Source organism: Spinacia oleracea, chromosome 3 (genome assembly GCF_020520425.1).
Source record: "Spinacia oleracea cultivar Varoflay chromosome 3, BTI_SOV_V1, whole genome shotgun sequence".
NCBI classification, from domain to species: Eukaryota; Viridiplantae; Streptophyta; class Magnoliopsida; order Caryophyllales; family Amaranthaceae; genus Spinacia; species Spinacia oleracea.
Window position 1 is genome coordinate 39,995,131 of NC_079489.1, and position 12,244 is coordinate 40,007,374.

Below are 12,244 nucleotides of genomic sequence, written 5' to 3' on the forward strand. Positions count from 1 at the left end.
AGGTTACCACATTAGTAACATTTTCATTTATTTATTTTATTTTCGCAATGATAACATGAAACACGTCATGTCATAGTGGTAAATGCTTTATTATTTAAACACAAGGTTAGGGGTTCAAACCTTATGCAAACCATAGTTCACATTTTTTTCATGTATGTAAAAATCGCATAGAGTGAATGACTAATAAGCAAAGTGTCATGTAAACTTCTTTTGCAACGCCTTTTAATATATAGTATAGATTACATCAAAATTTCAATGGTTCGCAGACCATATTTAAAACTTTACATTCAAAGATAAAATGGTACGCGGACCGTATTTAACTATCCTAGATTGGCCATACTAGTAACCTTGAATACCTGCCATACATAATATATATATTCTATGCATTCATCCGTTCGTGTCCTAAAACGAATGGCTCAAGTAAATATGCAAGTATTTACATGATTTATTTAAAAATCACGTTCACATAAAACGTGTCCTAAAAGATTAATCAATTCATAATTATTAATCCTTAGAATTATTCTAATAAAATTTAATTTAATTAAAATAATGGTGCACAACGAAAATAATTAAATTAATTATTTCATTTAATTTCACTAAATGGCTCCCACTTAAACCAATATTTTAATTTGGATAATTTAATTTAAATATTTAATTAAACTCACAGCCCGACCCAAGTTAAATAAAATAAATAAATAAATAAAAAATCCACCATTAGTTATTTCATGCAAAAATTAAATTTAAAGCCCAAACGAACAAAATAGCCAATTTGTGCAACACTATCGCCTAGTGCATTGCGTACCATACGAGGCCACGAAGAGCATCGCCCCTGCCTCGCAAAGCACAACACACAACCCGCAATCCAAGGCATGTTGCTGCTTTGCTCGTCGTTGCTCGCAAGCCAAGGCCAGCGTTGTGTGCTTTCTCGCCGCTTTGTTGCTGAGCCAAGGCACATCTGCTGCCTTGTTCGCTGCTTCGGCCAGTGCGCACTGGCACGTCCAGCTCGCTTGCTGGCTGCCTTACGTTGCTGCGCCAAGCTACGAGGAGTAGGGGTGAGCAGAAACATTGGGTACCCGGTCCCGGCCCCGGAACCGCAAAGGACCCGGCGGGTCCGGACCTGGAACCAGTCCCGGTGGGACCGGTTCCGATTCCAAAATTTAGGAACCGGTCATAACTGGTTCCGGTTCTGGTTCTAGATTTTTTGGACCCGGTACCCGGTGGGTACCCGTTGGTACTGGTTCCGGGTCCGGGTACCCGGTGGGTCCGGGTCCGATACCGGGTACCCGGTACCAAACGGATACAGGTACTTAAAAATAGTATGATAAGATTGATAAATGTTCTCTTTTGGGTTAAGATTTTTAAGGATACTAGAAGATAAAGCCCAACCCATATTCTTATCTAATTCATATATTCTACCTCAGACACTCCCGCAGTCATTCTGCTCACCTCTATCTCAAACCCTAAAACCCTTTTCTTCCTTCCTGATCTAAATTGCTAGCTTAGTTTCTCACCTCCAATCTCCATCGTCAATTGATGACATCTAATTCTATCTAAGTATCTAGTACTCCACTAGTCCTACTTCGAATCTAGTTTTGATAGTTCAACTTAAAGGTATGTATATCTATTATATACGAAGTATTTCTTGTTTTAATTTTTACTCATATGTTTCTTAATTTTAGGAACTGGTCATAACTGATTCCGGTTCTGGTTCTAGATTTTTAGACCCGGTACCCGGTGGGTACCCGTTGGTACTGGTTCCGGGTCCGGGTACCCGGTGGGACCGGGTCCGATACCGGGTACCCGGTACCAAACGGATACAGGTACTTAAAAATAATATGATAAGATTGATAAATGTTCTCTTTTGGGTTAAGATTTTTAAGGATACTAAAGATAAAGCCCAACCCATATTCTTATCTAATTCATATATTCTACCTGAGACACTCCCGCAGTCATTCTGCTCACCTCTATCTCAAACCCTAAAACCCTTTTCTTCCTTCCTGATCTAAATTGCTAGCTTAGTTTCTCACCTCCAATCTCCATCGTCAATTGATGGCATCTAATTCTATCTAAGTATCTAGTACTCCACTAGTCCTACTTCGAATCTAGTTTTGATAGTTCAACTTAAAGGTATGTATATCTATTATATACGAAGTATTTCTTGTTTTAATTTTTACTCACATGTTTCTTAATTATTATTTTTGAGATATGTATAATTCTGATGTTATAGTTATCTACGTTTTGTTATAGTTTTGATGTTGTTTGGGTGATTCGTTTATCTTTATTTTTGTTTATAAATTAGTGTTTGTTCTATTTACTTGTTTAGTTAGTCAATTTAGTTTTTTCATGGTTGCGTTTTATCTTTGTTAAATTATATACTTTAGCACTATTTAAGCTAATGGATAATATTTTTGTCATGACAGTGGCTAATTATGTCTAAAGCTTCACCAGAAGAACAACCGGTAGATTACGAAAGTGGTGTCGATGGGACCCCAAATTCAAATTTGCAACCACCAAAGGTTGGTGACAAGAGAAAGTCGGAGTATTGGAACCATTTTTGGGACATCAGAGATCCTGTAACTAGTAAAATTATTAATGCTAGATGCAAGTATTGTAATAAGCTTTTAACTGGAGGTACAAATAATGGCACTTCATCATTAAAAAAGCATCTGAATTCATGTTCAAAATACCCTGCAAATGTGGATAAAAAACAGAAACTTATTTCAGTTTTTAAATCTTCTAATGCTGAAAGTGCAACAATCTCTAACTGGGAATTTGATCAAAGTTCATGTAGACTCGCTCTTGCAAATATGGTTATTGTTGATGAGCAACCTTTCTCTATAGTTGAGCGTGAAGGATTTAGGCTCTTTTGTAGCGTAGCTGTTCCACAATTTCACATTCCTTCCCGTTTCACTGTTGCAAGAGATGTTAAGAATTTGTTTATTTGTGAGAGGGAGAAATTGAAGAATGTACTAAAAGGTTTAAAATCAAAAGTTTCTCTCACGACTGATTGTTGGACATCAATTCAAAATTTTAATTACCTTTGTTTGACTGCACACTTTATTGATGATAATTGGAAATTGCATAAGAGAATTTTGAATTTCCAATTAATGGATAGTCATAAGGGTAAAGAAATTGGGAAAGTTGTGGAAGCTTGTATTCTCCAATGGGGTATTGAAGATAAATTGTCATGCTTAACAGTTGATAATGCAAGTTCTAATGATGTTTGTGTGGGGTATTTGAAAGGAAGCTTTCGTGAGAAACTAGTTTTAGGAGGTGAATATTTTTATATGAGATGTGCTGCCCATGTTTTGAATTTGATTGTAAGAGATGGTTTGAATAAGGTGAAGAATTCAATTAGTAGAATTCGTGGTGTTGCTAGGTACGTGAGAAGTTCTCCTTCTAGAGCTAAATTGTTTGTTCATTGTTCCATGCTTGTAAAAGTATCTTGTAAACGCTCTGTTTGTCTTGATGTAACAACACATTGGAACTCTACATATCTCATGCTTGATAGTGCCTTAAAATTTGAAAAGGTTTTTAATATATACAAAGAAGATGATAATGATTTTGCAAATGAACTTAAGGAAGGAGTTCCAACAAAAGAAGATTGGGACAATGCTAGAGTGTTGTCTTTGTGTTTGAAACACTTTTATGAGGCCACAAAAAGGATGTCGGGTAGCTTGTATGTGACGGCTAATATGCACTTTCATGAGATATTTAGTGTGCTTGCTTCTTTGGTGGAATGGGAAAATTCAAGAAATGTAGATCTTTGTAATATGGGTCATCAAATGAGAGAAAAATTTGATAAGTATTATGGAGATCTTAGCAAAACTAATGTTATGATGTTAGTTGCGGTTGTTCTTGATCCTCGCTACAAGTTTAGGTTTGTGAAATTTTCACTTAGAAAGCTTTTTCCTCTTGATTATGCTAAAGTGGATGCTATGTGTGATCATTTGTATGGTGTGTTGCAAAGGTTGTTTGAGTTTTATGATGCTGGTGTTTCTTCTTCCTCTTCAAAGAATAGTGATAATGATCCTAGATGTTCAAGTATGGATTTTGATGGGAATACAAATGATAAGGCATTGAGCAGTGAACAAATGAAACGGATTTATGATGAATTTAATGAGCAGGATGTTGTTGGAGTCACTGAGAAAAGTGAATTGGAGATTTATCTAGATGATGCTAGAGAGAAAAAGGGGGATGGGGGATAAGTTTGATATTCTTCTATGGTGGAAGATGCAAAGTGAAAAATACAAGGTATTAGAAATAATAGCGAGAGACATCTTAGCTATACCGGTTTCCACCGTTTCTAGTGAGTCTGCATTTAGTACATCGGGACGTGTACTTGATCAATTTCGTAGCAGTTTGGGTACCAAAACTGTAGAAGCTCTCATTTGTGCCCAAGATTGGTTAAGAGCATCTGATATATACATTGATATTGAGAAATTTCTTGAAGATGTTGAGAAATATGAAGAAGGTAATCACTTTTACATTAAGTATATTTCTTTCTCTTTAGTAAAAGAAACATGAACTGTTTTTATCTTGTTTTTACAAATTTTCAGAATTGAGCGATATTGGAATTGCACAAGTTAATGAATTTATTGGAAACAATTAATTCTACTTTCTATCCTTTATTCCTTCTTGAGGTAACTTCTTGTACTAATTTAGATTTTTCTCTGCATTTTTCCTACTTACATCTCCTAATTTTTGTTGTTTATCTTGGTTTATTTAGGTTGCTGGAACATGGAAATGTTGCTATAGTGTTGCTGCAGTTATTTGAGCCTGAATGTTTTGTAATTTAAGTGAAGTTGAAGTTATGTAACTTTTGAAATTGTGTGTTTTGTTGAATTTCTAAGCACTTATTCTATATTTCTAGCTATTTAAAGATTTGGATTATAAATATTATGAGCTACTCCATATTATGTATTATTTAATGTAATGTTGGATTATATTTGGTGCTTAATGCCTATAATATGTGAGTCGTATTAAAGAAAATAGGATTGATGAATGGCAAAGCTGGTATAAATCCAGTTTTAAAAGCAGGACATGAAAAAAGTGAAACTCAACCGGGTACCCGGTTCCGGAACCGGTTCCCACCGGTTCAGGTACTCGTTCTGAAATTCTGGGAACCGGTTTGACTGGTTCCGGGACTGGTTCCAAAAAATAGGAACCGGTACTAATTGGTTCCGGTACCGGTTCCTTAGTTTTTGACCGGGTACCCGGTCCCGCTCACCCCTAACGGGGAGGCAGCGCGCATGGGCTACGCCCAACCACACGCACCGTACACCCATGTCCCGCGCCTTTGGCTCGTGCCATACGAGCCAATTAACCAAAAAAAATATTTTTTTTTTATAATTTCACGGAACTTTATTTGCATGAGTTATTTTACTTGAAATTAACAAAATTAATCGTTTGATTTTCGAAAAATAACAAAGTGGGTGATTTAATTAATTTTTTCAACAATCCAAATTTGAGAAATTTATTAAATCTTGGCTAACAACATTCAAATTTAACAAACGATCAATATCAACAAAAATTTGAACATATTTGATAATCCAATCCAAAATTTCAAATCGTTCTAAACATTTGAATTTCAGATTTTTATCAATTTGGTTTAAGTGTTGATTAAAATTAACGGATCTAGTCAAAATTTTAATCCAATAATTTTTCAAAACTGCCACTTACCATGAAATTATATTCCCTTTCCCAACTAATTTTTTTTTGAGATCTAAATTATTTAAAAAATCAATTTACGATCTAAAAATCACCAATTTAGGGAAAAATAAAATTAGGGTTTATACTTAACATTTATGGCCGAAAATTTTACCATGATTTTAAAATATACCCAAGAACAGTAGGGAAAAATTTCAATCAATTCTAAATAGTTAAGGTCGTGCAATTAATTGAAAAACTTTCCAAAATTGTTAATTTAATTTATTAATTAACAAAAACGCCCAAAAACTCAAACTTTGGGGTCTGTTTTTTCGATTCTGTTCCCATGAGTTGATCTTATGTAAATTTATATTAACATTCTAAATTAGATCAGGGTCAGAAAAATCCAATTTCCGACAATTTTCGAATTCAGAACATATTCTACGATCTATCCAATAATCCAGAAATATTTCGTAAATTCATGAAAAAATTCAGAAAAATTCGACAGCACCAAAAAAAATATTAACATGCTAAAAAGTACTTAAATACATGTTTCTCATGATACCACTGAAGGGGAATACAGTTAAATACATATTAATGCAACGAAATAATCCCCAAAGCTAGGAAGCATGTATAAAGTACAGATTAAGCAAACTTACATTTGAAGCGTGTTTTCCCTAGTTCAACGAATCACGAACACGAACAAAGAACTCCAAATGTCGTTCCACTACTTGGTTCACCGGCACGTTCAGATCCGTCTTGAGATTCGTAGCTTAGACGTCACTCAAGAGTTTTTAGCTTTTAGGGAAGAATAGTATGAACGGAGGCAAAGAGAGAATTAGGGTTTCTCTTTAATTAGCTTTTACTGAACTCACATAGAGTTAGAATTGTGTTGTGTTGGAAAAACATAATGAGAGGTGGTGCTTTATAACCCTAAGGTTATAACATGACCGGCCAAGGCACAAGGCCTCAACCGGCCAGCTACACACTTACAAGCCCACAACAGCGCGCGCCCATCCGTTGCTTGTGGGCTTGCTCTCGCTGCTGGCGAGCTGCTGGCTTGTTGGGCCTTGCGCGCTTGCGCGCTTGGCTTGATGGGCCGACAACCTCGTCTTGCTCGTATGCGCGACCAACGCCTTACGGCTATTATTTATCGTATAGTACTTGACGAATCACCATCGTACGATACGATTATTCGTTTCACCTAGCTTACGAATATTCGCGATACGATATACGATTCCGATCCGACGTCCTATCGTATATTAATGTTTTTCCGAACTAATTCTCGAAAAGCTTATTAAATGAACTTCCGATTCATTAAATCCGATGATCTGTTACATGCCAATGGTGTGACCTTATGGGTTCAGTCAAGAGTAAGTTGTGAGCCTAATGTAGATTAGAACTCACTGATCGAAAGCATTGCCCCAGCTAGCTGTTCTGATCACTTGATCTCATTGAATTAATTGTTCGTAATTAATCTGAACCTTGGTATTAGACTAATGCACCTTGGGTGAAGGACACATTTCCTTCATCTTTATCTCTCCTCCATTTTCATCTTCTTCATCAAAAATACAATACACAAAATGCATATACATTAAAGGTACAATAGGGATACATCAAAAATGTATTGATGAGATATCGATCTTAATGAAAGTGGGTTGCAAATTTAATCATTTCCCTAGAAATTATGCATGAATGAAATCGATCAAATTACCAAGTGTAAGTACATCAATTTTTTATTACAGCAACAAACATAAAATTTTACCTGTTGGTTGACTCCTTGGGCATAGACGGGTAGTGTGACTTCTCCGAAAGTGGTTTTTGCTTCGCCACTGAATCCTATCAGAACCCTGGATTTTTTGACGACGTCGGTGTCTGGATTCAGCCCCATCTCTTTGAGGGCATCAAGCATCATAAAGTTGGTGGAGCTGCCGTTATCGACAAGGACCCGTCTGATCATACATGCAATTCCCGACGGGAATAGATATTACAAGACCGTCATGGTGCTTGTTGGAGATGTCCCATGCATCAGATTCATCAAAGGATATAGGGGTCATGTACTTTGCGGCGACCGCCCTTGTTGGTCTATCGATCTCATTCTCCCGAGCATGCCTCTTTGCTGCAGAATAAGTTAAACCACAAATGTCCGAACCTCTAGCAATAAAATTGACAGTTTTAGTATGAGGAGGAGGTGGGGGAGGTCAAGAAGGAAAATTAGAGATGTCTTTGTTGATGACGCCTCGAGCTTTGTCGGACATGACGTCTTTGAGGTGTCCATAGATAGGCGACTTCTCTTCTCAACGCCACACAATCGTTGGTTGTGTGGCCAATGTCGGCATGAAAATCACACCATTTTGAAGGATCTTTCTTCGAGTCGAGATTGCTGGACTTTGGCGGCCATTGTACTGCTTCCGCATCTTTGACAAGTGGTTCATCATACCTATAGTGTCAACACAAAAAGAATATTCATTAATTCTGGGAGGTAAGTCGGGACTTTTTTTCCAATCTGTGTCATCATCTTCTTCCACCACTGCCACTTGTTGTGGTCGAGAGTAAGGGGCAGGACGATCATCTCTTCTCTTGGGGTAGATCAACCGTCTATCTGTCTTTTTGTAGTCGTTAGCTCCTTTCCTGGAATAGAGGGTTTCCTCGAGCTTGACTTGGGCCATTGCTTTGTCTTGTGCATATTCAAACGTCTTGCAAGGGTATTTGATGAGATCTCTCCATAAGTCTGTTTCTCCATACAGCCCTTGCCTGAATCCTTCGATTGCGGTTAGGACGTCACATTCTGGAACCGTCACTTTCTCTCTAATGAATCGGGTTATGTAATCCTTCAGGGGTTCGTCAGGTCGCTAGACTACACGGTATAGATCGCTTGTCTGCTTGTCTAGCCCCCTGCTATTGGCGAACCGCTGATTGAACATGTTGTCGAGATGTGCAATGGAAGGGATGCATCCATTCGGCAGGCTGGTCAGCCACTTTAAGGCAGGTCCAACTAATGTTGAGCCGAAACCTTTGCACAGACTGGCCTCCCTCATATTCTTGGGGACTGGGATTGTCATCATGCGTTGTTTATAGGTTAATATATGTTCTCTGGGGTCGGAGGTTCCATCGTACATGGGCATATTGGGTGGACTGAACCGTTTTGAGATGTCGATTGCGTCGATGGCATCGACATATGGTGAGTCGGCATAACTGTCTAGGCTGGCTTCTTTGATGGGTGTGGGTACTCTGGGGATTTAATTTATCATGGTTATGATTTGCTGGAGCTGGTAGTTGGTATTCTCGCAGATGATGTTAAGCACCGGGACGAGGGGGCTAAATGTTTCGGGAAGGCTAGCTTGAAGGTGTTGATAATAGGTGTTTTGTGGGTACACGTTCTGAGGCTGATTGGGGGTGAACTGCGGCACTACCTGTTGCATGATGGGAGTTTTCCCCTGGGCAACATTTGTACCTGTCACATAAGGAAAATGAGTTACAAAGCCGTGGCTAACTGGAACAACTGACCTGGTAGGAGTGTTATGAATAAAATAGTTTCTCGTGGAATCGGGCGGAGTGGCGTGTGTGGGAAAGCTGCTTGCGGTGCCTGACTGGCCAAGGGGGTTGCCATAACCCGAGGAGGTGCTCCTGGTGCCGAGGTGGCGAGATTGTCAACGGGTTGGACGACCTGATAAGCCAGTAATTGATTCTAGGGTGCTTGGGTCGCTGGAGGTGGTGCCGGCCTTTGCGGTGGTGCTGGGGCAGGAACTGATGTCGTCATGGCTACCGTTGGAGGTGGTAGTGGGTGAGACACCAGGTGGAAGACGGGTGCCGATATGGGAACAGACGTCGCTACTTGGGATACGCCGACCTGAGACAAGATGGCTTGGGCGGCCGTCGAAGCCGTGACGGTCGTCGAGGCGCCTATGGAAAGTGCTTGGTTTGGAGGAGGAGGTAGCCAACCGGATTTGGGCGGGGTTGGCTTGCCAGGGGTTCGAATTCCCGGATCTGCTCGAGGATTGGGCCTCCGGGTTCGCCAAACGGTACATGAAGAGGATGGTCGGGCGCCAAATTGTTTTGGACTAATTCTACTTAGAGTCGAACTTGTCTTTAGGAGGGTGCTAACAATCGATTCAGCTAGATAATGAGAGATACTGAGAGTAATTCGTAAGAGAATAAAGAGTGTATATTATTAGCTAGTGAACTTATATTTACAAGAGAGACATTTAGGCCTTTTTATAGGCCTTGTACAAAGGTGGAACGTACGTAATTAATGTACATAATTGATCATAATTAAGCCGGTTTATGTTGCGCTCCTTTACACATTTAATCACCCGTTTGTAATCGTTGTCGTCATACCCAACCGTTGAGGTCAAGTTGTCCAGTCACAATTCATGCCCTGCTGGCTGCCATGTATACTTCGTGGTGGCACACTTGAGACACGTCACCAGGAGGGTATTTTCCCCCCTAACACGTATCTCCCTCGCGGGAAATACAAGGCGGCATAACCTTTTTAATTTACTAAATATTATTGAGTAACAATAACTATTCTTCACTTCAACTAATTCTTCAATATTTATATTGTAAACTAAATAAACCTTAATAAATATTTCTAACATTGACTAAACATTAATATTAAAATCTAACTCAATACTTGAAATTAAACTTAGAGTTTAATTAATACATCCATTATTACTAGTGAGACATAGTTATCTTTACTAAACATCGATTGTGAATTTGATGGTTGCATCCTCACTCTAAGGCATCCCATGATCTTTTTCGTACCTAAAACAAAAGCCACATCGTGAGCCGAGACCCAGTAACATACTACCCTAACAACGTAAACTCATTTCAATTCATTTTATTTAATTTGCAATCAGGGAGAATAGAATATAGTAAAATGCTTTAATAAACTCATTGCAATAAAACATCATTTATATTTTGAAACTTTAATAGTTCCCATTATCTTTCATAAATCATTCATTTTACTTGATAACTGACAAGTTAGCCTTGCGGGACGTCTCCCACCTTGCGATAGTCCTCAAGGAGTACTCTCCCTTGTTGGACATACGCTCGTACCTAAATACTTTGTCTTTTAGCTTGCGGTAACCCTCAAGGAGTACTCTCCCTTGTTGGGTGTCCCGCGGTACGACTGTACGTGCACGACCTAGAAATAGTAACCCCACAACTACCAGAACCTGTTACACTTTATTTATCATGTTTCGTATTTTATTCATAACTCATAAGCATCATTCTTATACAATCATTCATAAACACATTTGAATATCATCATGCATAAAACACACTTTATAAATACATTTTATATCCTACAGTCCAATAAGAAGCATATCATTATAAACATATTTCATAATCTCATAAAACACATTTAATAAGGGGATTGTGGGTGTTAGCAATAGATGTTACCTCAACCGTAGTTTTATACTTCCTGGTTGATGGACCGTTCTTCCCGAGCTCCGAGTTCGATTTCTTTCAAATTAATAAATTGTTGAATTAGTAATAAAATAATAAGTAATTAAAAATCAATAATTTCAAAATAATAAATATATATTTTTAATTTCATAATTAATGAAATATTATTCATTTCTAAAAATTCTGTCAAAAGATACCTTTTTGAATCATTATTAAGAATTGATTTTATGAAAATATTTAAGTAACCATTTGTTTTCATAAAACCTTAAGAATGGTAACAAATGGGCAAAATAATAAAACTCCCTTTGAGATTTTGGGCCAAGGGGACTGTGCTTAATTTGAGCAACAAAAATAAAGTTCCAATTACGGGAACTCGTTTCCTTTGGGGGAAAACAGAACACGAAGGAACAGGGGAAGTAGGGGAGGAGGGCACGAGGAAGCAGGGCACGAAGAGGAGGAGAGGAAGGGAGACAAGGGTGGCGGGCTCGGTGGCCCGGTGTCGCAAGACTTCGCCGGTGAAGGCGACGGTGCTGATGGGTGGTTTGTGGTGGCAGAACGACGAGAGAGAGGGAGAATGGAGCGCAACTTAGGTGAAAACATGTGAATTTTGTGGGGGTTTTGTTGTTCGGATTTTTCATGAAATGACCCCGAGGTTTGCGTTAATGCACCAAATACCCCTAATGTTTCCCGAATGCACCAAATACCCCTGACGTATGCAATAATATCACAAAATACCCTTATTGACCATTTACCGTCCATTCCGTTAAGTCTCCATTAATAAAGCCTCTGATTATTATTATTTTCCTATTATTTTCTTTTTTAATTTATTTTCTTTATTTTTTATTTTCTTTGTTCATCTCTCTCCATGGCAGTCTCCATTTCTTTCATTTTCTTCTTCTTCTATGGCTCCTCTACCATCTCAATCCTCCACCACCAACATCATTCGATTTCTCTCTCCTCCAAATTCCATCATATCTGCTCCTTTCTCTTTCCTACTGCTTCTTCCAAACCCGTGAATTCCATCTCCACCCACAACCACCGAGGAACCATTCCTCTTCCCTTCTTCTTTTCTTTCTTAAACCCAGAAAATTGACTTTTACATCCCGAAAAATCAACGATTATATTACTAAAAGCATTCGCAACAAGATCCAGAACTATCATCCACAAAAATCGTAGAAAACACCAA